General features: G+C 39.9%; 1 long non-coding RNA gene and 1 other non-coding gene across 2 annotated transcripts in view; both read left to right on the forward strand.

Annotated features, from left to right (window-relative positions):
• The window catches only part of LOC122217508, a 40,004-nt gene extending 22,489 nt beyond the window's left edge, over window positions 1-17,515 (forward strand). The window contains exon 3 of the long non-coding RNA XR_006201560.1: window positions 17,104-17,515. This is a non-coding gene — a long non-coding RNA (uncharacterized LOC122217508). The remainder of the gene's footprint in view (window positions 1-17,103) is intronic.
• A 4,905-nt stretch (window positions 17,516-22,420) lies between these two features.
• Window positions 22,421-22,608, forward strand: LOC122218881. The gene has a single exon (XR_006202169.1). It is a non-coding gene; the product is annotated as a U2 spliceosomal RNA (small nuclear RNA).
• The last annotated feature ends 823 nt before the right edge of the window (window positions 22,609-23,431 follow it).

Raw genomic sequence — 23,431 nt, forward strand, 5'->3', positions numbered from 1 at the left:
GCATCAGCAATCAGACAACAAAAGGAAATCAAAGGCATCAAAATTGGCAAAGATGAAGTCAAGCTTTCGCTTTTTGCAGATGACATGATATTATACATGGAAAATCCGATAGACTCCACTAAAATTTTTTAAAGAAATAGAGACAAACGGAATTAAGCCTGTCGGTAGAAGAAAGGCAGAGGAAATCCCTGCTTCGGATTCTGTCTCTCCCTCTCTCTGCCCCTTCCTCGCTTGCACTCTCTCTCTCAAAATAAATTTACTAAATAAGTTTTTAGTTACTAAATTGATTTACTAAATAAATAAATTTACTAAAAACAAAAAAAGAAAAGAAATAGACACCTTTGGGGATCATTGTTCTGTCTACAGCTGTAATGCAATCTTTACATTATTATCTATTATCTATTACATTATTAATTCTTTCTGCTTGTTTACTACCAAACTCTAAATAGCATGCTTATATATTTCTATTTATTGATTTGTAAACTTTAAAATATCTGTTGACTCCCTGAATTTAACACACTCGCCTCCCTCTTCACCCCCCAACATTCCCTTACTTCTCTAATTTAGGTAGTTGTATGTTAACTAATTTTGACACTGACTTTTGACATTGTTTACCGGTTGCCCATAAGTAAAACACAAAAGTTGCTGTATTTACAATTTCCCCCCATGTTTCCTTTTACTCGTCTGTGCTTGGCTTAAGTGACATCCTTAGTTCTTTATTGTCAAGGATTATTTTTCTCTAATTGTCATTAAGCCTTCTATGTTCTTTGTCTACATGTCCGTAGACTAATTTTCAAATTAAGCATAATGAGTCCAATGTAATGATTTTGAAGGTATTAATCACTAAAGAAAAAATTAGGGTGATCAGACCTACAGAAAAGGAAATGCAATCCTATATCCTTGAATCTGTACCTCTTGAAGGAAAAAATTCCAAGCATCAAGGTCAATGGAATTTTCCCCCCCAGCAACTACTCGAAAATGGTTCACATTTTAATTTGCCTTATATATTCTGTGACTTTCTTTGACAGCTTTTGTTTTACTTGGGGCTGTATTGTTTTTATTACTTTCATGACTACAGAAGAGTGAAATCTTAATTGCATATTCAAAATATATATTGAATGAACATCATGTTTTTTTTTAAGAGACTTCTGACTTCCTGATTAAATTAGAGCCACTTTTTTTCAAGACAAGCTGCCTACAGTCATCCCAAGAATCTCTTTTTTGCATTCTCTTGAATGCATTATACTATTTTTTAAATATTTTTAAAAAAAGCTTTTAATGTGTATTTTATTTTTGAGACAGAGCACAAGTTGGGGAGGGGCAGGGAGAGAGGGAGACAGAAGATCTGAAGCAGGCTCTGTGCTGACAGCAGAGAGCTCTACGTAGCGCTTGAACTCATGAACCGTGAGATCATAACCTGAGCCAAATTCGGATGCTTTATCGACTGAACCATCCAGGCACTTCTGCATTGTACTATTTTTTAGATTATATATGTTCTTGCTTGGAATTCCTTTTGATTTTGCTAAAATAACTCCTCAAGTAATTTTTTTCCAGAGATGGTGCAATGAAGGTTAGCTTCCCTGGTCCTTAGTTGTTTGGAAGCATTGGTAATCATTTCTTATATTCAGTTGAGATTTGGGCCAGGTCTAGAATACTCATTGCCAAACTTTCTCTCAAAATCTTGAAGTTAACCTTTCACTTGCTTGTGGCATTCATTGTTGCTGATCTGACACCAGTAGGTTGTTATTTCTTCATAGGAACTTTTTTTCTCTTTTTTGGGAAATTTTGGGTATTCTCTTTCCTTTCTTTGAAGTGCTTTAATTTTACTGGGATGTGTCTAGTTTTACATCTTTTACTCTCATTCATCTTCCTTAATTTTTCGTGCTCCTTTTAAACTGGAAGACCCACGTCTCTTCAGTTTTCCCCAGATCAGGGCATTTTTCTTCTATTATTTCTTTGATTATTTCCTCCATTCATTTTCTGTGTTCTCTGTTCTGGAACATCTCCCATATGGGAGCTGGACCATCCGGAGTCATCTTATATGTCTCATATCTTGCTTATTACTTTTGCTTTAATTGCTGTAAGATTTTTCTAATATTAGCTCTTAGGACTCTAATTTGGGTCTTATCTCTATTTTATGAGTTAGCTTATCTATTGAATGTTTTATTTTGATATTTATGTCTTTAATTTGTGAGAAATCTTTCTTGGTTCTTTTCTTGTGTGCCCTCTCTATTTTTGTTTCATAGGGACCTGTTCTTGTTTTATGGATGCAATAGCTTTTTGGATTTCCATCAGGAGACTAATTAGATCTTAAGTATTTCTCTTCTGTTTCCTAAGCAACCTATTCTCCCTGGTCACTACTTGTTCATGTGATCCTGTTTATTCATGCACAGAGAAGGGAACAGTGTGCTAATATGTTGAGAACAAAAGAGAGAGGGAGGGAAAAATCAGGTTGAGTGGCATCCAGTGACCAGTTAACATGTGACATGATAAGCATGTTGGATTTATTCCATGTGTGATAGGAGCCACTGGAACTTTGAAGTCAGGAAGCAATACGATTTGGTATCACTCTGGAACGGTCACTCTGACCAGTGAGTGGAGAAAAGACTGAGGATTTGAGTTGACGAGAAATTAGGAGTCACAGGGCCCATCTGTATCTGAGAAGGGGAACGGCACTTGCATGGTGTGGTATGTTGTCACGGTCCCCATTTCCTCAGGGACAGAGGTTCCTGAAAGAGCAGGTCTGTGGACACTAGTGGAGACAAGAGGCAGGAGCCGGGGGCGCAGCGGTTGAGATCAGTCTGGTTGGATGGGATGGCAGAGGTGGGGGGAGCAGGGAGGTCACGGCCATGGGCTCTGCCCCTTATTCTACTTGTTCCATTTTCTACCAATTCAATTTCTGAAAATTCAGCTCTGGACTTGCTGAGATGATAAGGAGGGACGAGGTAGAGTGAGTGAGCTGAAAAAGAAGGAGACAAAAGAAGACAACCTCATGCCGTGATTTGAGGGGAGAATACCATTCCTGCTTCCTGGGGGTCACTGGGGCTTACTGGATCAGGGCAACTGCCACTTTGAGGGTGGCACAGTGTTGAAAACTTTTTGAGTTCCTCAACATTGTCCCAGGTCAGAGGGGAGCTGTGGAGTAAACTGGAAGGAGACAACCATAACGAGTTTGAATACCAGCTCTGTTACTTGTTATTCTGTGTAGCCTTGCATTTAACTTCTCCAACTTCCCAGTTTTTTTTCATTGTTAAACAGCTCACGGGGTGCCTGGGTGGCTCAGTCGGCGAAGCAGCCAACTCGTGATGTCAGCTCAGGTCATGATCTCACAGTTCGTGGACTGGAGACCCATGTCAGGCTTTGCACTGACAGCATGGAGCCTGCTTGGGATCCTTGTTCTCCCTCTCTCTCTGCCTCTCCCCAACTCATGCTTTCTCTCTCTCTCTCTCAAAATGATATAAACATTAAAAAAACACACAAGAAACAGAACTCATAAAACCGACCTCACACGACTGATATAAAATTGTAGATGAGATAGTGTAGGTAAAGTATGCCTACAGTAAATGCAAAACTTAGCATTTTATTAAGATTTACTCATTTTTCCCCATTCATCCAGTCATGTGTCACCACACAAGCCTGATGATGATGTTAATCAAAAGAACAGTCACGAGCATTAGCTAGTGATAACTACGTGTCAGATGCTGTCGTAAATGCTCTAATGAACTAAGTCTGTTAATTCTCACAACAACCCTAGGAGGGAGAAAGTGCTATCTCTCCGTCAGTGTTGACTAGGTAGGGCTGTGGTAACAAGCAAACCCAAATTTCAGTGCTTTCAACAGCAAAGATTCATTTCTCACTCCTTTTTGATGTTGGCCTTAGGCCAGCTGTTGCTCGGCCGCTCGGTGTCAAGGTCAAGGGGAAAGCCCCTGTTTTGGTCTCATCGCGGAGGGAGAAGAGATGGCTGACCCGTGTGACAGTTCCGAAAACTTCTGCCCAGACACGTTGCCCATTACTTCCTCTCTCATTCCCTCGGACAGCTGGCATGGCCAAACCTGACACGAAGTGGGCAGGCGTCCTCACCTCTAGGAGGAGTACAAAAATGGAAATTGGAAGGGATCTTTGTTTTTGTAGGCGACGAAACTGACGCGTAAAGTGGTTAAGCAACTTGCCCAAGGTGACACAGCTTGAACGTGGCAGGACTGAACCCCAGGGATCACATAAACAGTAGTAATAAACACTTCCCTGTCATAGGCCCTGTGCCTCCTTCAAAATCCTTTTAAATTATTTCTTGAAGTTTTTAAAAATTGTTTTATTTATTTATTTTTGTTTATTTATTAAATATTTATTTATTTTTGAGAAAGAGAGAGCACAAGGCGGGGAGGGCCAGAGAGAGAGGGAGACACAGAATCCAAAGTAGGCTTGAGGCTCTGAGCTGTTAGCACAGAGCCTGATGCAGGGATTGAACTCACGAACTGTGAGATCATGACCTGAGCTGAAGTCTGACACTTCACCGACTGAGCCACTTAGGCACCTCTATTTTTATTTATTTTTTTATGTATTTTTTGAAAGAGAGACAGCACATGAGCATGCACAAGCAGGGGAGGGGCAGAGAGAGAGAGAGAGAGAGAGAGAGAGGGAGAATCCCAAGCAGACTCCATGCTCAGCATGGAGCCCAATGTGGGGCTTGATCCTATGACCCTGGGATCGTGACCTGAGCCAAGATCAAGAGTTGGGTGCTCAACCGAGTCACTCAGGTGCCCCTATTTTTGGAAATTAAAAAAAAAATTTTTTTAACGTTTTATTTTATTTTTTGAGAGACAGAGAGAGACAGAGCATGAGCAGGGGAGGGGCAGAGAGAGAGGGAGACACAGAATCTGGAGCAGGCTCCAGGCTCTGACCCCACAAATGCAAGATCATGACCTGAGCCGAAGTCGGACACTCAACCGACTGAGCCACCCAGGCGCCCCATATGGAAGTTTTTAGGGAGCATCTCACGTGTGTTCACAAACAGATCCTCTCAGCCTTGACCAGTTGGTGAGGTCTCTGCAATATAAAAAAAGCCACATAAAGGTACCTCCTCGTTATCTCTTTTTGATGTTGAATCGCTACCTACCTTAGACTCTCTTGCTACTGACTAACTGGTCCTGAAGCTGCTGGGGCCCATCAGAACTCTGAAGTTTCAGCATCGAGTTCGGAATTCAGCTGTGGGTGTTTGTTCTGTCGGCACTGCTTTGGCCCCATGCCATCGAAGTGTGTGTTTGGGCATAGGGGTTGACACCCCTGAGGTCATGCTATGCCATCCTGTCACCCTGGACCCAAAATACAGTTGCCGTTTGCTCTCAGTGTATCATAGTGATTTTGTTGAATTAGTTTTTTGTGTTCTGAAAAAGTGAAACGTTCATATTATAACAAATAACATATAGTAACAACGTAAGAAAGCATATAATCTTGTTTCCATTCTCGCCTATTTCTGCCTCACTCCCCACTTGCCAGGATAAAATCTTATATTAGTTTCTGATATTATTATTATACTATATGTACCAGATTTTTCTGGAACGTCTTTTTTTTAATGTTTATTTTTGAGAGAGAGAAAGAGACAGAGCATGAGCCAGGGCAGGCAGAGAGAGGGAGACACAGAATCTGAAGTAGCCTCCAGGATCTGAGCTGTCAGGATAGAGCCCGACGTGGGGCTTGAACCCATGAACGCGAGATCATGACCTGAGCCGAAGTGGATGCTTAACTGACTGAGCCACCCAGGCCCCCCTAGGACTTCTGAATCAATGCTAGCAGTATATTTTTGTCTCCTTTTCTTTTTTTCTTCAAGTTTACTTGTTTTCACAGAGAGAGAAAGAGAGAGTACAAGTGGGGTGGGGGGGGCTGCAGAGAAAGAATTCCAAGCAGGCTCCACACTGTCTGCTCAGAACCCAGCATAGGGCACCAAATCAAGAGCCGGTCTCTTAACCGACCTAGCCACCCAGGTGCCCCTTTTGTCACCTTTTCTTACACAAAAGGCAGCTTCCTATGTATTATTCTGGATAATTATGGGTTGAATTATATCCCCGCCCAAAATATAAGTTGAAATCCTAAGCTCCAGTGCCCGTGAATATGGCCTAATTTGGAAATAGGATGTTTGTAGATGTAATCAAGTTAAAATGCGGTCATTAGGGTAAACCCTGATCCAGTATGATTGGTGTCCTTATGAAAAGAGAAATTTGGACACAGGCATGCAGGGAGAATGGTGTGTGATGACCGAGGTGGGGGCTGGGGTCATGCACCTGCAAAGCCAAGGAAGGCCAAGGATTGCCCGCCGAGAACAGAAGCTGAAAGAGGCAAGAAAGGACCCTTCTTTAGAGGCTTTAGGGCCCGGTGACCCTGCCAACACCTTGTCTTTGGACTCCCAGCCTTCAGAACTATAAGACAATACATTTCTGTTGTTTTAGGCCACCTAGTTTGTGGTGCTTTGATAGGGTCGACCTGGTGAACTAGGACATGCCCTTTCCTTTTTTTCACTTAATAGAGCAGAGATTTTCTGAAGCAGTACAAAAAAAACTTCCCTGTTGTGAAAAATGCCACATGATATTCCATGATGGATTACCATAATTTATTTACCTTGCTCTACCGATGGATACTTGAGTTATTTTCAGTTTTTTACTGTTACAATCTCATAATGAATAATCTGGTGCATATGTCACTTCATCAGGGTAGAGTCATGGAGCAAAGAGTATCGTTATAGAGCACATTTCCAGATATGGAAATGCCAGGGCAAAAGGTGAATACATTTGTGATTGAGATATTCCTGATTGCTGAGCCGGTTTGCATTTCTACTGGCAGTTTGTGGGAATACTGGTTGTCCTACATACTTGCCAAAAGAACGTGTTGTCAAAGTCATAGACTGAAAATGGTATTCAGTGTTGTTTAAATTCCTATCCCCCTTGTTTAAGTGAGATTAAACCTATTTTATAGGTGAAGGGCCATTCATATTTCTACAAAGTAATTGTATCCATTTTTATATCGGGCTATTAGTCTTTTCTTATTGGTTTCTACATGCCTTTTTAAAAAAAATTTTTTTAACGTTTATTTTTATTTTTGAGACAGAGAGAGACAGAGCATGAACGGGGGAGGGTCAGAGAGAGAGGGAGACACAGAATCTGAATCAGGCTCCAGGCTCTGAGCCGTCAGCACAGAGCCCGACGCGGGGCTCGAACTCACGGACCGCGAGATCATGACCTGAGCCGAAGTCGGACGCTTAACCGACTGAGCCACCCAGGCGCCCCTACATGCTTTTTATATATTTGGGAAATGTTATAATTTACATTATAATGTACACTTATAATGTATAATTTCCATGATAAACATTATTTACATTAAATTAATATTTAAAAATTTGCCCCCCAATCCCATTTTTCTTTTTACTTTGATTTTTACATTTGCAGTTGAGGAGTTTAAAATTTTTTTATGTAGTCAATTTATCAATTTTTTCTTCTATGGTTTCTGATTTGGAAGTTTCCAGGAAAAAATCTTCCCTGCTCTAAAATTTTAAAGGAATTCACCCATGTTTTCTTTTAGTGGTTTCATATTTTCATCATCTTACATGTAAATATTTGATCTATTTTGAATTTAGCCTGATGTAGAGTGAGAACATTGTTTGAAACTTTTCTCTTTCCAAATCTCTTCTCAGTTGTCCGAATACCATTTGTTGATATGAGATTTACTTTCATCCCACCTATATTTTGGCTAATGTCTGGACTTTTTATCCTGCTCTACTTTTCTGTTTATTTGCGTCCCAATATCAAAATATTTTAATTGTTGTGTTTTAATAACGTGTGTTTTTAGGAGGACAATTCTATATTCACTACTTTTTTGTTTTGTTTTGTTTTTCCAAAAATGTTCTGGCTCTTGCTTTCTTATTTACGTATATTGGCTTTAGAATCCTCTTTTCCAGAGGTCTAGTATATAAACAGAGTTTCCATTTTTTATTCATTACATTCTCTTTCTTTAGGTTTTAGACAATTTAATGTGATCTTTCCCTCCGATGACTGAGAGATCATCACCGGCCCAAACTTTACACACCTCTCTTTCTTTCCTAGGATGAGTACATCCTGACAGACTTTTGAACTCTCACATGCCCCCTTCCTGCTGGGGACCCTGCATCCAACAGGCTGAATCCTACCACTGTCACAATTCAGCAATTCAGGCTCGAGCAGGATTTTTTTTTTTCCTTTTATGTTTATTTGTTTTCGAGAGAGAGAGAGAGAGAGAAAGAGAACGAGCAGGGGAGGGACAGAGAGGGGAAGACAGAGGATTCGAAGTAGGCTCTGCGCTGACAGCAGAGAACCCGACATGGGGCTCGAACTCAAGAACTGCGAGATCATGACCTGAGCAGAAGTCAGATGCTTAGCCGACTGAGCCACCCAGGTGCCCCTCGAGCAGAACCTTGAGGACACGTTCATTCATGCTACCAGCAATTTGTTAGCACCTTCTTGAATATCCAGGAATAATACAAATCTAATAAGAAATGAATAGCCCTATTGGGGCATCTGGGTGGCTCAGCTGGTTAAGCGTCTGACTCTTGATTTTAGCACAGATTTGTGAGTTCAAGCCTTGCATTGGGCTCTGTGCTGACAGTGCGGAGCCTGCTGGGGATTCTCTCTCTCTCAAAATAAATAAATAAGCTTAAAAAAAAAATAAAAAGAAATGAATAGCCCTATTAGAAGAAAATTATGAAACTTTTCTGAAGGACATATACAAAGACATATAAATAAAAAGACATATTCTGTTCCTGGAAGGGACCATTTAATGATATTTTTCTCTAAATCAATTAATTATTTGATGCATTCCAATAAATATATAAGTGTGATTCTCTTCTCACTTGAAATGATATTTTAGTTATTAAAAAAAATTTTTTTAGTTTATTTATTTAGAGAGAGAAAGAAAGAGAGAGAGAGACAGCAAGCACGAGCAGGGGATGGTCAGAGAGAGAAGGAGAGAGAACTCAAAGCAGGCCCTGCACTGTCAGTGCGGAGCCCCATGCGGGGCTTGAACTTGCAAACTGTGAGATCATGACCTGAGCTGAAGCCAAGAGTCAGACGCCCAACCGACTGGGCCACCCAGGTGCCCCGGAAACAGTATTCTAAAAGTTCTGAGAGAGGGGCGCCTGGGTGGCTCAGTCGGTTAAGCGGCCGACTTCGGCTCAGGTCATGATCTCGCGGTCCGTGAGACCGTGAGGTCTGTGCTGACCGCTCAGAGCCTGGAGCCTGTTTCAGATTCTGTGTCTCCCTCTCTCTCTGACCCTCCCCCGTTCATGCTCTGTCTCTCTCTGTCTCAAAAATAAATAAACGTTAAATAAATAAATAAATAAAAATAAAAGTTCTGAGAGAATAACAGGAGAGCTTTACAAATATTCTGTAATGAAGAGTACTGAGTAAAACATCTTTTACTATGATAGTAATCAAAACAGTGTGGTACCAGTGAGGGCCAATGGAATAAAATATTGGACCTGGAAAAAGGCGAATTATATGAGAACTTGGTTTATGATAACATGACATTTCAAATTGGATGAGGAAGTATAAAGTGTTCAAAAAATGGTAATTTTGAGATACAGGTTGAGACACTTCAATAAAACACCAGAAATACAGCTTTGAGTACTGCTCCTCAAGGTGTGGTCCACACACTGTGTGTTTGTGGTCATGAAGAGGGAGGTCCTGAAACTGAGTGCGAGCATTTAGAAACTTTTATAGTGATTTGACATTGCCGTGACCTTCAAACGTATGATCGCCCTCCCGAACAGAGTATATTGCATTATGGAGGTTGAGAATGCATGGTATGTGGTGAAAGTCATGGGCAGTGGGATTTAAAACATTTTTGAAATTTTGGTAACTAGTAATTATTAATAGATTATTGATTGTTTTAAGAAGTATTAATAATTCTTTTATTTCTTAGCCAAGGCGGTTTTCATCTCATCGTTGAACATTATTAGCTTAATGAAGTACATGGTTATTATTTATTTTCTAGCTTTAGAACAGTAATAACCCCAGAAAAGGCATAAGAGTCATACAAGGCACTCCTATATTCTCCTATCCAGATTGCCCCATGGTTACCATTCTATCACATTTGCCTTATCACTCTTTCCCTCTCTCAAGGTGCGGACACGGCAGATAATACTTTCCAAAATGGCTAGAGCAACATGTCATTGTTCCACATGCTCTTCTAGAACTCAACAAAAAGTGCGGTCTGTGTTCTCTGTTCTTGACCTCCTTGGATGTGTGACTACTGTAAACAATGGCATACAGCATAAGCGAGCTTATGTGACTTCTCAGATTAGGTCATAAAAAGGCTACACCTTCTGCCTGCTTATCTCTCTTGAGACACCCTAGGAACCAACTGCCATTTTGTGAGAAAGCCCAGAACATACGGCTAGGCCACATATAGATTTTCCAGTCAACAGCAATCAGCATCAACTTGGCTGACAGCCAATGTCAACCACCAGACAAGGGAGTGATGATTTAGCTCCAGCCTTCCAATCTCCCAGCTGAGGTCACAGACAGACATCACGGGGCATAGACAAGCCCCCCCTATGCCGTGTGCTGTCTGAATTCCTGACCCACAGAATCCATGAGCATAATAACTGATTGTTCTCTGCCACTCACCTATAATAACTAGAACAACACTTTCATGATCTTTTCTTCTGAGTCATTAGAGAACAAATTACAGGTAGGAAGCCATTACCTGTAAATGTTTCCTAAAAGCAAGGACAGCCTCCTGCATAACCACAGAGCTGCCATTAAGTCAGGAAATTAACATTGAGACAATACTAATTTCTAACCCCCAGATCCCATTCGCATTTCACTGACTGTCCCAAAAATGTCCCGTACAGATTTAGGATTCAGTCCAAGATCACCGGTTGCATTTGGTTGTTTTATTTAGTTGCTTTCCATCTGGGACCACTGCTCAGGCTTCATTTGGATTATCTGACTTTGACAATTTTGAAAAGTGTGTGGGAAGCTTACTTTGTAGAATGTTTCTTGGTTTTGGTTTGTCTGATATTTCCTCTTGATTACATTCAGGTTATATAATATTTTCAGGAATATCACAGAAGCGACTCCGTTGTTTTCTGATATATAGGAGACACACATTTTTAAAATTTATCACTAGGTTAAAATTGTGCCTGCCGTGTTTCTCCATTGTAAAGTTAATGAATGTTTTGTACTTGGTATTTTGTGTCAATTTCCTGTTCTTCATCAAAGTTTACCCCACTAGTTCAAGCGTCCATTAGTGATTCTTTGCTTCTTCCGGTTACTACTATTGCGGCTGCTAAATGTTGATTTCCTAATTCCATTATTTCTTCTGCATTTATTAGTTGACTTTCTATTACAAATGAGAGTTTTCTCCTTTCTCGTGTATGTATGTCTGACTCATGATTCCTATTCAATGCATTAATCTGTAACTTAATCATTATTTTATACTCAGATTGTCCCAGATTGGGTCCAGGAGATAGTTTTCTTCATTCTTTGGGCACTTCCTTCCTCTCTGGCACAAAAAGATGCTCTAGACCTCCAGCTTACTGGCTGCTTTTGTAAATACAGGTTAAGTGTTGTCTATAGCTACCTTCACACTCTTGCAGGCGCATTGTATAGTAGGTGTGTATTTATTAAAGTTGTTGTACCACTTTACACTCTCACCAGCAGTGTGCGAGAGTTTCAGTGGCTCTACATCGTTGCCAATGCTTGGAATTGTTAATTGTTAAAAAAAAAATATTTCCTTACGTAAATAATCGCTACCCCCAACTTGGGGCTGAGCTCACAACCTCTAGATCAAGAGTCACATGCTCCACTGACTGAGCCAGCCAGGCACCCTGGGATTGTTAATCTTTTTAATTTTTAACCATTCTAATGAGTCTGCAGATGTATTTCACTGCGGTTTTACTTTGCATTTCCCTGATGACTGGTTATGTTGAGCATATTTTCCTGTATTTTGCAACCATTTGCATACCTATTCAAGCCTTTTTTAAAAAAATGGAGTTATTGATCTTTTTGTTATTGAGTTGTAAGAGTTCTTCCTTTTATCGTAGTTGACATTGAATGTTATATTAGTAATGGTTTCAGGCGTCCAACAGGGATTTGACAATTCTGTACCCCATACAAAATGTGGATTTATAGAGAAGACTTCTCTTTGCCCACTGAATTCCTTTGGCATGTTTGGGGAGAAAGAATTTACCAAATATAAGTGGGTCTATTCCTGGAGTTATTTTACTGTTTCAGGGAGCCTTACGTCTCTCCTTTTACCAAACCCTTATTTTTTTGTGTCTTAATTATTATAACTGTATAGTAAGTCATGAAATCAGATAGTGTTATACCAACTTTCTTCTTTTTAAAAACTATTTGTGCTCTTCGAGGTCTGTAGGAATTTTCATCACAAATTTTTTGATTGACTTGCCAATTGCCGGTCAAATCGCCTGCAGAGGGAGAGATGAGGATTATGCTGATTCTATAAATCAATCTGGAGAGGATTAACAATACTGACATTTCTGATCCATGGACATACCATATTGTTCCACTTAGGTCTTCTTCTTTTTTTTTTTTAATTTTTTGATGTTTATTTATTTTTGAGAGAGAGAGAGAGAGAGCACGAGTGGAGGAGGGTCAGAGAGAGAGGGAGACACAGAATCCGAAGCAGGCTCCAGGCTCCGAGCTGTCAGCACAGAGCCCAACGCAGGGCTCGAACTCACGAACTGCGAGATCGTGACCTGAGCCGAAGTCAGTCACTGAACCAACTGAGCCGCTCAGGTGCCCCTCCAATTAAGTTTTCTTTAATATCGCAGAGAAATATTCCTTTTCTTTTCTTCAGTGAAGAGGCCTTGCATATCTTTTGTTAACTTTATATGCCAGGTTTTTACAATTTTTGTGTCATTTGTGATTATTGCACTTTTTGAAATATACTTTTATTAGTAAAGAATAGTAAGAAAGTATTGGGGGCCTGTCTTTGTTTTTCACTTCATGTTTTCTAGAGATTTAATCTTATACAATTTTTCAAAAGACTCAGGCTACAAGAGACTGTCCTTCACCACGGGGAGTTAGAAATGCACACTTGTCTAGAGATACAAGGCTGAGGTCTGGGCAGCTCTTTCAGTTTTCATCATCTGCCAAGCATTCCTGGAAAGGGGGCAAACCGAGCTAGGGCAGTGCATGCCCAACTGGTTTGGAAAAATGGTCTGGAAGGGCACACATCCATCCTGCTCATCTCCCATGGCAATTCCTTGCTGAAAGGGAGACCGGGAAACGTAGCTTTAGCTTGCTGACGTGGGCCCAGTTAGAGCCACTACTATGGGAGAAGGGGAATATGGACACTGATAGAGTGGTGGGACAAATGGCACTCTGTCACTGTCGATCTTTCTGGACGCCTAAGTGTCAATGCACTCCTGCCTTCCAACGCAGCATACATACTCACACCTCTTCAGATGAGACATCGTAAAAGGCTCGCTCGGGTTAATGGCTAGGATCTCAAGCTGCTATGCATTCTCCTCCCTCAAGTCTATAGGTGGCTTCTCATGATCTGATGACCTTCTGTGGACCAGAGAACCATGTACCCGTGACAGATCCCAGGGAAGGGCTCCAACTCCATGGAGGACAGCAAGGGTCATTGCTTGCTGTCCATCGCTTGCTGAATAGAAGGTCCAAACACATCTGCCTATTGCATTTTGGTATCAAAGCGGCCACGGAAGACAGCACCGAAGAAAACAATGTTTTACTTACATAGAAGGGGGACAGAGCAAGATTAGGTTCAATAGCGTGCCAGCAGCTCTCTCCCGGCAGTGACACAGGGCAGTTGGGCTATGCTCACCCCTCCTGTGCTGCAGTTGAGCAAACTCTGTTCCTTTCTCGTGGAGGACAGATATAACAATGGGGTTGGCCAGGAGCCATTTGACACACAAGCTTTAAACAGAGACAAAAGAGTACTTATTGAATCTGAAACAAGAGAAGATATTCTCACACAGGGTGATAAGCCTGCCCAGACCATGTGGGCTCTTTATCTCTTGGTGTTCCAGGCCCAAGGCCTGTTCCTATGCAACAGATGGGGGGGTAGAAAGACTGCACGCACGAGGCTGCCTTCCCCAACACTAATAACACAAAGAACACAGGCTTGTATACCCTCCTAAAGATGCACATTGAAATGGTAGACTAGGTCAAGGACAACTGCAATAAAATCCTTGTTTGGAAAAGAAACGAATTGTAAACGCCAGCCAACGGTGCTCCATAGCATTGATTAATTCTTGCAGGGCCAATTGTGAAGGCTCCTGGCCTTAGCAGTAGAGTGACTTTTAGTGCAGACCTCTGGGACGAACTCTCTCTCCATCCCCTACTTTTATAGTGAAGTAGATACCCAGACAGTCTGGCACAGACCCTTAAAGTCTGGGTCACATGGACAGCCTGTTTCTTGCCGGTGCAGGACATGCTGGGCCCCTCTTCAAGGGAAACAGACGAAAGTCTAATTGAATCATTCCATCTGGGTCAAAGCCCAGGGCCTTGCATTGATACACAGTCTTTTCCACGGTGTGTCGGAGGCTTTCTCATGTGGCTAGGAAGTAGCACCTGCCATTCCTCTCCCATCTCAGTGGCTAGAACTTTCCGTGTGGACACAACTGGCTGCAAGAGAACAGGATATGTAGACCTGAGCTAAGTAGCTCTGTCCTCACCTAAAACTTAGGAGTTCTTTTTTTTTTTTTTTATTAAAAGAAATGTTTTTTTAACGTTTATTTATTTTTTGAGACAGAGAGAGACAGAGCATGAATGGGGGAGGGTCAGAGAGAGGGAGACACAGAATCTGAAACAGGCTCCAGGCTCTGAGCTGTCAGCACAGAGCCCGACGCGGGGCTCGAACTCACGGACCACGAGATCATGACCTGAGCCGAAGTCGGCCGCTTAACCGACTGAGCCACCCAGGCGCCCCTAAAACTTAGGAGTTCTGTTACTAAAGAACTAAAGAACGTAAATGAAGGATACTTGTGAGCAATTCGTCTATCTCGGCCACACACATGATGTCTCTCTTCCACACCACACTGGTCCAGTCGTGGAACTCAGCTTCTATGGCGCGCGTGCACGCGCACACACACACACACACACACACACACACACACGCACTTCTAGAAAGCTTTCGTTGGTGATAACAGACTACTCAGTTTGGGAGGAGAGATGGTGTCTATGTCACAAATGATGAAAATTATAATAAACACACCTTCTTATTCTTTAAAGAGCCTCATCCCTTTCACTCTGTTCCTCAGCCCCGCCTTCTGCTTTTCTTTACTTTGCCTGCTCTGTACTTCAGATTTGCTCCTCAGCCTTATTGCTGGGTACTTTAGATTCCTTTCTGTGTACTTGGCTATTCTAATTGCCCTGACAGTCTCATTTCCACCCAAATGACAGTGCTAAGGGATTTTGCTAAAGAAAGACAGTTCTTAAAAAAAAACAAAAAAAAAGAAAAACAGTTCTTTAAAAGGAATTCAAGGGCCCAGCGTTAAAATTATGATTTTGTGTAGGGTAGAGAAGAGAGTGGAAAGAAAAAAGAAAAATGTAAAGTATGTAAAATACATATAATTGCATAGTGAGACTATGGAAATTTTATTTTTCTGTTATTTTATGAATATTATTATAGAAAAGATTTGTAATGTAAAACATGGATTATGTTAAATAGTTATATTAAAGAATCAATAATGTTTTCCTGAAAATTGGTAAACATGTTGCATAATTTTTTTTTTTTGAGAGAGGGCACAAGTAAGTGAGGAGCAGAGAGAGAGAGAAAGAATCGTGTGAGGGGCAGAGAGCACAGAGAGGGAGAGAGAGAGAGAGAGAGAGAGAGAGAGAGAGAGAAGCAGGGCTCACCCAATGTGGGACTCAAACTGACAAACCTGAGATCCTGACCTGAGCGGAAGTCAAATGCTTAATTAACAACTGAGCCACGCAGGTGCCCTGTTGCATAAATTATATTCAGCCCAGCCTCCTATTTGCATTTCTATAGGTAAAAAAAAAAAAAGAGGAGAGATTGCATAATAATAGCTACCATTTATTGAGTGCTTACGATGTTGGTAGGCAATTTACTACATACTGTATATGAATTAACCAATTGAATACTTATTACAACCCTATAAAGTAAGTACTATTTTCATTATTTCCATTTAATAGATAAAAAAGCACAGAGAGGTTAAGTTACTTGTGCAAGCCCACACAATAATATTCCGAACACTTGGAGTGCTTATTATATGCACTGTTCTATGAACTATACACATATTCATACTATCTAATTCTCACCTGGACCCTATGCGACAGGCATCACGATCTTCATTCACAGATGAGTAAACTGAGGGCCAGAAAGTTTTTGTAACTTTGCCCAAGGTTACACAACTAATAGGTGGCAAAGAGTTTGAATCTGGACAGTCTGGGTCCAGGTCCACGCTCCTAAACTTTGCACTCTTAAACATTAATATTCAGGGGCACCTGGGTGGCTCGGTGGGTTGAGCGTCTGACTTCGGCTCAGGTCATGATCTCACTGTTTCAGATTCTGCGTCTCCCTCTCTCTCTGCCCCTCCCCTGTTCATGCTCTGTCTCTCTCTGTCTCAAAAATAAATACACGTTACCAAAAAAAAAAATAACAAACAAAAAAACATTAATATTCACCACGTAAGCTTGTATCGTAAAGCTAACGAGTTTACCCTCTCAAACAAAAGGGTCCTTGCAGAGATTGCCTTTAGAATACCGAAGTCGGGGATGTAAAGCCTGGCGAAGCGTCTGACTGCTGGGTCACCTTGTGGGTTAGTAAGGTCTGTGCAATACTGCGGAATCTAGTTGGGTGCTTCCATTCACAGCAGGGCGAGAAGACTCCTACGAAGGCAGGGTTTGAATTACAGCAACCTAAAAACGAAGTGAGACCCTCGCCTGGAAAGTAAACATCAGAATGCTTATTCAAAAAGCAAAGCCTGGATTTGTTAGGCTCTCTCGAGAGATGCCATCATTATTAAAGGCCTTATACCAGCTGGCTTCCTGTGCTCGGCAAAGCCTAATGATGCTGACAGGTCACATAAGCTTGCACTAATGGGCTTGTGTTTTATTTATTCAGGTGCCGATTTGACATTTCCCAGCCCCGATGAATCTATGGATTTGGAAATAACCGGGTCCTCTCCATATATACTGTGATGTTATCTCCCCCAATGAAGGAAATGGGAAACAGGAAAGGCCTAGATTCCCTGCAGATAGCTCTTATGGTTTACAATGAGAATTCCAATACTACGAAAAGCACTAGGCAAAATCTAAAACACAAATCATTGGTGTTTAACGTGATATATTGCGGAGAAATTTCTGGCACTGGAAGTCTTTCTTTAAGCAACACTTCCACACAGCGCCAACTAAATAATGGAACAACATCTGGACGCCTTCTAAATCGAGTATGAAATTATGTATTTCTCCCATGACACAGATGAGCCCAAAAGGCAACATTTCCTAAAATAAAAAAATGGAGGGCAAATTAAGTAGTGGCTAAGGGAGACTCTTGTGCTTTTTTCCTTTTATATTTTAAAATAACTTTTATTAGTGAAGTAAAACGAATATACAGAAGAGTGAGCAAATCGTGGATGTTTATCTTGGCACATTTTTACACGCACCTATGCAGCCACCACTTGGACCCAAAAAGCGAATGCCACCATGGTCTCAGAGTCCTTGTGTCCTCTTTAAAACCCCTGCCTTCCAAATTAATCACCATCTTGACTTATTTTTTAATTTAAATTTAATTTAAATTATTTCATTTAAAAAAATTTATTTTATTTTATTATTTATTTATTTTGAGAGAGAGAGAGAGATTGAGCATGCATGCGAGCAGGGAAGGGGCAGAGACAGAGGGAGAGAGAGAATCCCAGGCAGGCTCCACACTCACAACTGTGAGATCACGACCTGAGCCGATATCAAGAGTTGGATGCTTAACTGACTGAGCCACCCAGGTGCCCCTAATTTTTATTTTACATTCTAGCACAGGCACATAAACCATATAAAATATATGTAAAATATAAAAAAAATAATCATAAGGCGAAACTTGTAATTATCACACTCGTCAAGGGATAAAAGTTGACCAGCCACACGGTATCCTACCACATGCCCCGTCCCTCTAGCAGGAAGACAGATGCTTATTCAGGTAATATAAAAATCATTTCCTGGTGCTATAGTTTTCCTAACCCATTGTGTATCCTTAAACAAATAAAGTTTAGTTCTGTTTTTTTTTTTTTTTTAATATGATATTTAAGGGGTGGCTATCTAGCTTAGTCAGTAGAGTATGTAACTCTTGATCTTGAGGTTGTAAGTTCAAGCCCCACACTGGGTGTAGAGATTACTTAAAAATAATATCATTTTTTAAATCTTTATTGATTTTTGAGAGGGAAAGAGAGAGAGAGAGAGAGAACTAGGGAGGGGCAGAGAGAAAGGGAGACACAATCTGAGGCAGGCTCCAGGCTCTGAGTTGTCAGCACAGAGCCTGATTTGGGGATTGAACTCAAGAACCCTGAGATCATGACCTGAGTCTAAGTTGGACGCTTAACCCACAGCCACCCAGGCACCCCTAAAAATAATATCTTTAAAAAATGTTATTTTTAATCTGAATGTAACTTTTAATCTGAAGTTCCCGCTGTATCATCATATTTTATTTGTGCATTGTATTTGTTGAAGAAACCGGGTCTTTATCCTGATAGTGTTTCCCATTATCAGGTAATAATGACCCCAAATTTCAAACCTGATCATTTCAAATATGACCAAACCCATAACTCCAAATGGCAATTTATAGGCAATACAAAAGGTGTAGTGACTTCTTAAAATACTTGCGTAGATGCGCTCAACATATCCAGTATAGCTTCCACAGGAAATCAGGAGAAATGTTTGATTTTTTTTCCTTTAAAAAAAAAACAGTTAAAAAAAATGAGTTAATTCCCTATCATCCTTCAGAGGTAGCCAAATTCTTAAAACATTATTACAAACTCATGTATTTAACTTGCACTTTCTACTAGGGTGACAGTAATTACTTTGGAATCCGAGAAACCATACTGACATATTTAAAAATATAAACTATGGTTTTCATTGTTTTTCTTTAGTGAATTTTTTTCAGAGAGATAAATTTTCTTATTCATGGACCATTTAAAATATTTTACTCTTTTTATCCTTACTGCTGTTCACCCTGTCCACCTTTGGCGCGTGGAAGCTTCTTCAAGTTGCATTTGTGTCTTTTTGATAATACTCCAGTACTCTCTGATAGCCTACTCACTATGAGAAGATACACTACGCTTGTTTGTATATTTCTTGCCCAAGTCCTGGAATTAACAATTTCTTCAAGAAGCTTTGGCTTCCTTTAATGGAAAATGATATTTCAAGATCACACCCTGTAGGCTAAGGGTGTGCATTGAAAATGGACTATAGATATAGAATATAAAACAGAGGAGACAACATTGTCATATGTGATAAGGGATTAATATCCAAAATATGGAAGGAACTCTACAATTAAAATACAACAACAAAAACAAATAGCCAGATTAAAAAAATGGACAAAGGACTTGAGTAGACATTTCTCCAAAGAAGACATACAAATTGTTAATAATCATATGAAAAGATGCTCAATGTCATTGATAATTAGAAAAATACAGATCAAAACTACATTGAGATATTACCTCATATCCATCAGAATGGCCACTATCACAAGAATAGAAAACAAAAAATGTTGGTAAGGATGTGAAGAAATTAGAACACTTGTGCACTGTTGATAGGACTATAAAGTGATGTGGCCACATGGAAAACAGTATGGAAATTCCTCAGAAAATTAAAAATAGAATTGCCATAAGATCCAGCAGTCCAACTTCTGAGTATATACTCAAAAGAATCTAACACAGACTTTCAACAAGGGATCTGCACACTTGTGTTCACTGTAGCCTTATTCGCAATAGTCAATAGGGAGAAGCAACCAAAATGTCCACCAACAAATGAATGGATGAAGAAAATGTGGTACACACAATGGAATATTGGGCAGTTTTTAAAAATATGGAAATCCTGTCACATGCTACAGCATGGATGAAACTCTAGACTAGGCCAAGTGAAATAAGCCAGTTGCAAAAGGACAAATACTGTATGATTTCACTCATCCTAAGTATCTAAAATAGTTAAAAATTACAGAAACAGAAAGTATAAGGGTGACTGACAGGGCCTGGGGAAAGGTGAAGGGCTTATTAGTGTTTAGTAGGTATAGAGTTTCAGTGTTGCAAGATGTAAAAGTTCTAGAGATCTGTTGCACAACCTGTAAATATACATAACATTACTGAACTGTAGACTTAAAAATGGTTAAGATAGTAAATGCAATGTTATGTGTTCTTATCACAATACAATTTTTTTTACAAGATCTTAAATCAATAAGCTAATGTTCTATTTTAAGAAACCTGAAAACAAGAGCAAACTAAATTCAAAGTAGGCACATGGAAAGACATAATAAAAGAGTATAAATAAATGAAATAGAGAATAGAAAGATCGAGGTGTCTGGATGGCTCAGTCGGTAGAGCATGTGACTTACCATCTCAGTGTTGTGAATTCAAGCTCCACATTGTGTTGGAGCCTACTAAAAAAACGAGAGAGAGAATAGAAGGACAATGAAGAAAGGCAATGAAACAAAGGCTGTTTTTCCTGTCTTTAAAAAATATTTTTAACGTTTATTTATTTTGAGAGAGAGAGAGAGTGCACGCGCGCGCACACACACACACACACACACACACACACACACACACAAGTGGGGGAGGGGCAGAGAGACAGAATCCCAAGCAGGCCCCACACCATCAACACAGAGCCCAACGTGGGGCTCGAACTAACGAACTGTGAGATCATGACCCGAGCCAAAATCAAGTCAGACGCTTAACTGACTGAGCCACCCAGGCCACAACAGGGGCATCCGGGTGGCTCAGTCAGTTGAGCCACCGACTTGATTTTGACTCAGGTCATGATCCCAGGGTCATGGGATCAAGCCCTGTCTCGGGCTCCAGGCTCTGCATGGAGCCTGCCTAAGATTCTCTCTTTCTCCCTTTCTCTGCCCCACTCCCCTGCTCGTGCTCCCTCTTTCTCTAACAAAAAAGAACAACAAAAATAAATAAATAAAAGAAAAACAAAGTTGATGACCTTTTTAGCTATACTGAGCAAGAAAAAAAGAGAAAAGAGTCAAATATTAATTTCAGAAATGAAAGAAGGGTCATTACTATTGAGTTTATAGGAATAAAAAGGAATACGAATGAATTCCAAGAACAAAAGTATGATAATGAATTAGATCATCTAAGTGAAAGGAAAACTCCCAGAAAGACACAAACTACTAAAACTGACCCAAAAGGATATACAAAATCTGAATAGAACTCTAACAAGTAGAGCAATTCAGTTAGTAAAGGCCAGGTCAAGATGGTTTCACCAGCAAAACTACCAGATGTATAAAGAAAAGCTAACACTAATACTTGACAAATTTTCTCCCAAAACGAAGAGGTAATACCTCTCAACTCCTTTTGTGATGTCGGTATTACTTGACACCAAAAGACATCATAAGCAAAGAGAACTCCACACCAATATCCTTTATGAATATATATGCAAAAATCCTCAACAAAATACTAGCAAACTTGAATCCAACAACATAAAAATGATTATACATCGTGATTAAATAGGATTTATCTCAGGACTGCAAGGTTGGCTCAACATATGAAAATGAATCTGTATCATAATTCAAATTGACAGCCTAAAACACAAAATGGCATGATAGTCTCAACAGATGCAGAAAAAGTCTTCAACGATATCTAACATCCTTCGTGATATAAACAATCAATGAACTAGGAATATAAGAGTGTATCCTCAACTTGATGAAAGACTTCTATGAATAGACCATGGCTAACATCGTAATGTTGAAGAACTGACTGATTTCTCCCTAAGATCAGGGACACGATGAGAATGTCTACTCTATTTTTTTCCAACATTGTAATGAAGGTTCTAGCCAGGATAATTAGACAGGAAAAAGAAATAAAAGGCTTATCCCCCGCCCCCGCCCAACCCATTTTTGCTGAAAAGTAATTGACATACATCACTGTATTAGTTTAAGGCATACAGCATGATAGTCTGATTTACATATACTGTGAAATAATTACTACAGTAGGTTCATCTAAAATCTATCTTCTCGGATAGATACAATAAAAGGGAAAAAAAGAAGAAAAATGAAAAAAAAATCTCCTCATAATGAGAACTCTTAGAATTTATTCTTTTAACAGCTTTTCTATACATCACACAGCAGTGTTAGCTGTCGTCATCATGTTGTACATTACATCCCTAGTACTCATTTATCTTATCACTGGAAATTATATCTTCTGACCAACTTCTTCTATTTCCTTCTCTTCTCTATCGCTTCTCGGCCTTTTGGCTAAGATCAAGTGTATTTCCTTCTCTTCTCACCCTCTGCCTCTGGTAATCACAAGTCTGATCTTTTTCTATGAGTTGTTTTTTTTTTTTTTTCCTTATAAAAGACATCTTGATTAGAAAGGAAGAAGTATAATGATCTCTATTTCCAGATTGTTACATGGAAACTCCTAAAGAATCCACAAAACTCTATTAAAAGCAATAAATGAATTCAACAGGGTTTCGGGACACAAGATCAATACACAAAAATCATCTGTATTTCTACATACCAGCAATGAACAATCCAAACATAAAAATAAGAAAACAATTCTATTTATAATAACATCAATATAATATAATATTTAGAAATAAACTTATAAAAAGAAGTACAAAGCTTTTGCTAAAAACTAAAAACCACTGTTGAAAGATGTTAAAGACATAAATGATAAGATATTCCACGTTCATGAATCAGAAGACTTAAAACTGTTAAATGGCAATACCACTCACTCAAACTGATCTACAGATTCAATCCGATCACTATTCAAATGCCAATTGCCCTGTTTACAGAAATTGAAAAACTGATCCTAAAACTCATATAGAAATGCAACAGATCCAGAATAGTCAACAATCTCAGAAAAGAAGAAAAAAGTTGGAAGACTCATGTTTCCTGATTTGAAAACTAGAGTACAAAGCTAGAGTAAATAAGACAGCATAATCCTGATATAAGAATAGACTTACAGATGGGCGCCTGGGTGGCTCAGTCGGTTGAGCATCTGACTTCGGCCCAGGTCAGGATCTCACAGTTCATGAGTTCCAACCCCACGCTGGGTGCTGTGCTGACAACTGCTGACAGCCTGGAGGCTGTTTCAGGTTCTGTGTCTCCCTCTCTCTGCCTCTTCCCCACTCATGCTCTGTCTCTATTTCTCAGAAATGAATAAACACTAAAAAAAAAAAAAAAAAAAAGAATAAACTTATACCTCAGTGGAACAGAATCAAGAATCCAGAAATAAAACCTA

Source organism: Panthera leo, chromosome B1 (assembly GCF_018350215.1).
Source record: "Panthera leo isolate Ple1 chromosome B1, P.leo_Ple1_pat1.1, whole genome shotgun sequence".
Taxonomy (NCBI): Eukaryota; Metazoa; Chordata; class Mammalia; order Carnivora; family Felidae; genus Panthera; species Panthera leo.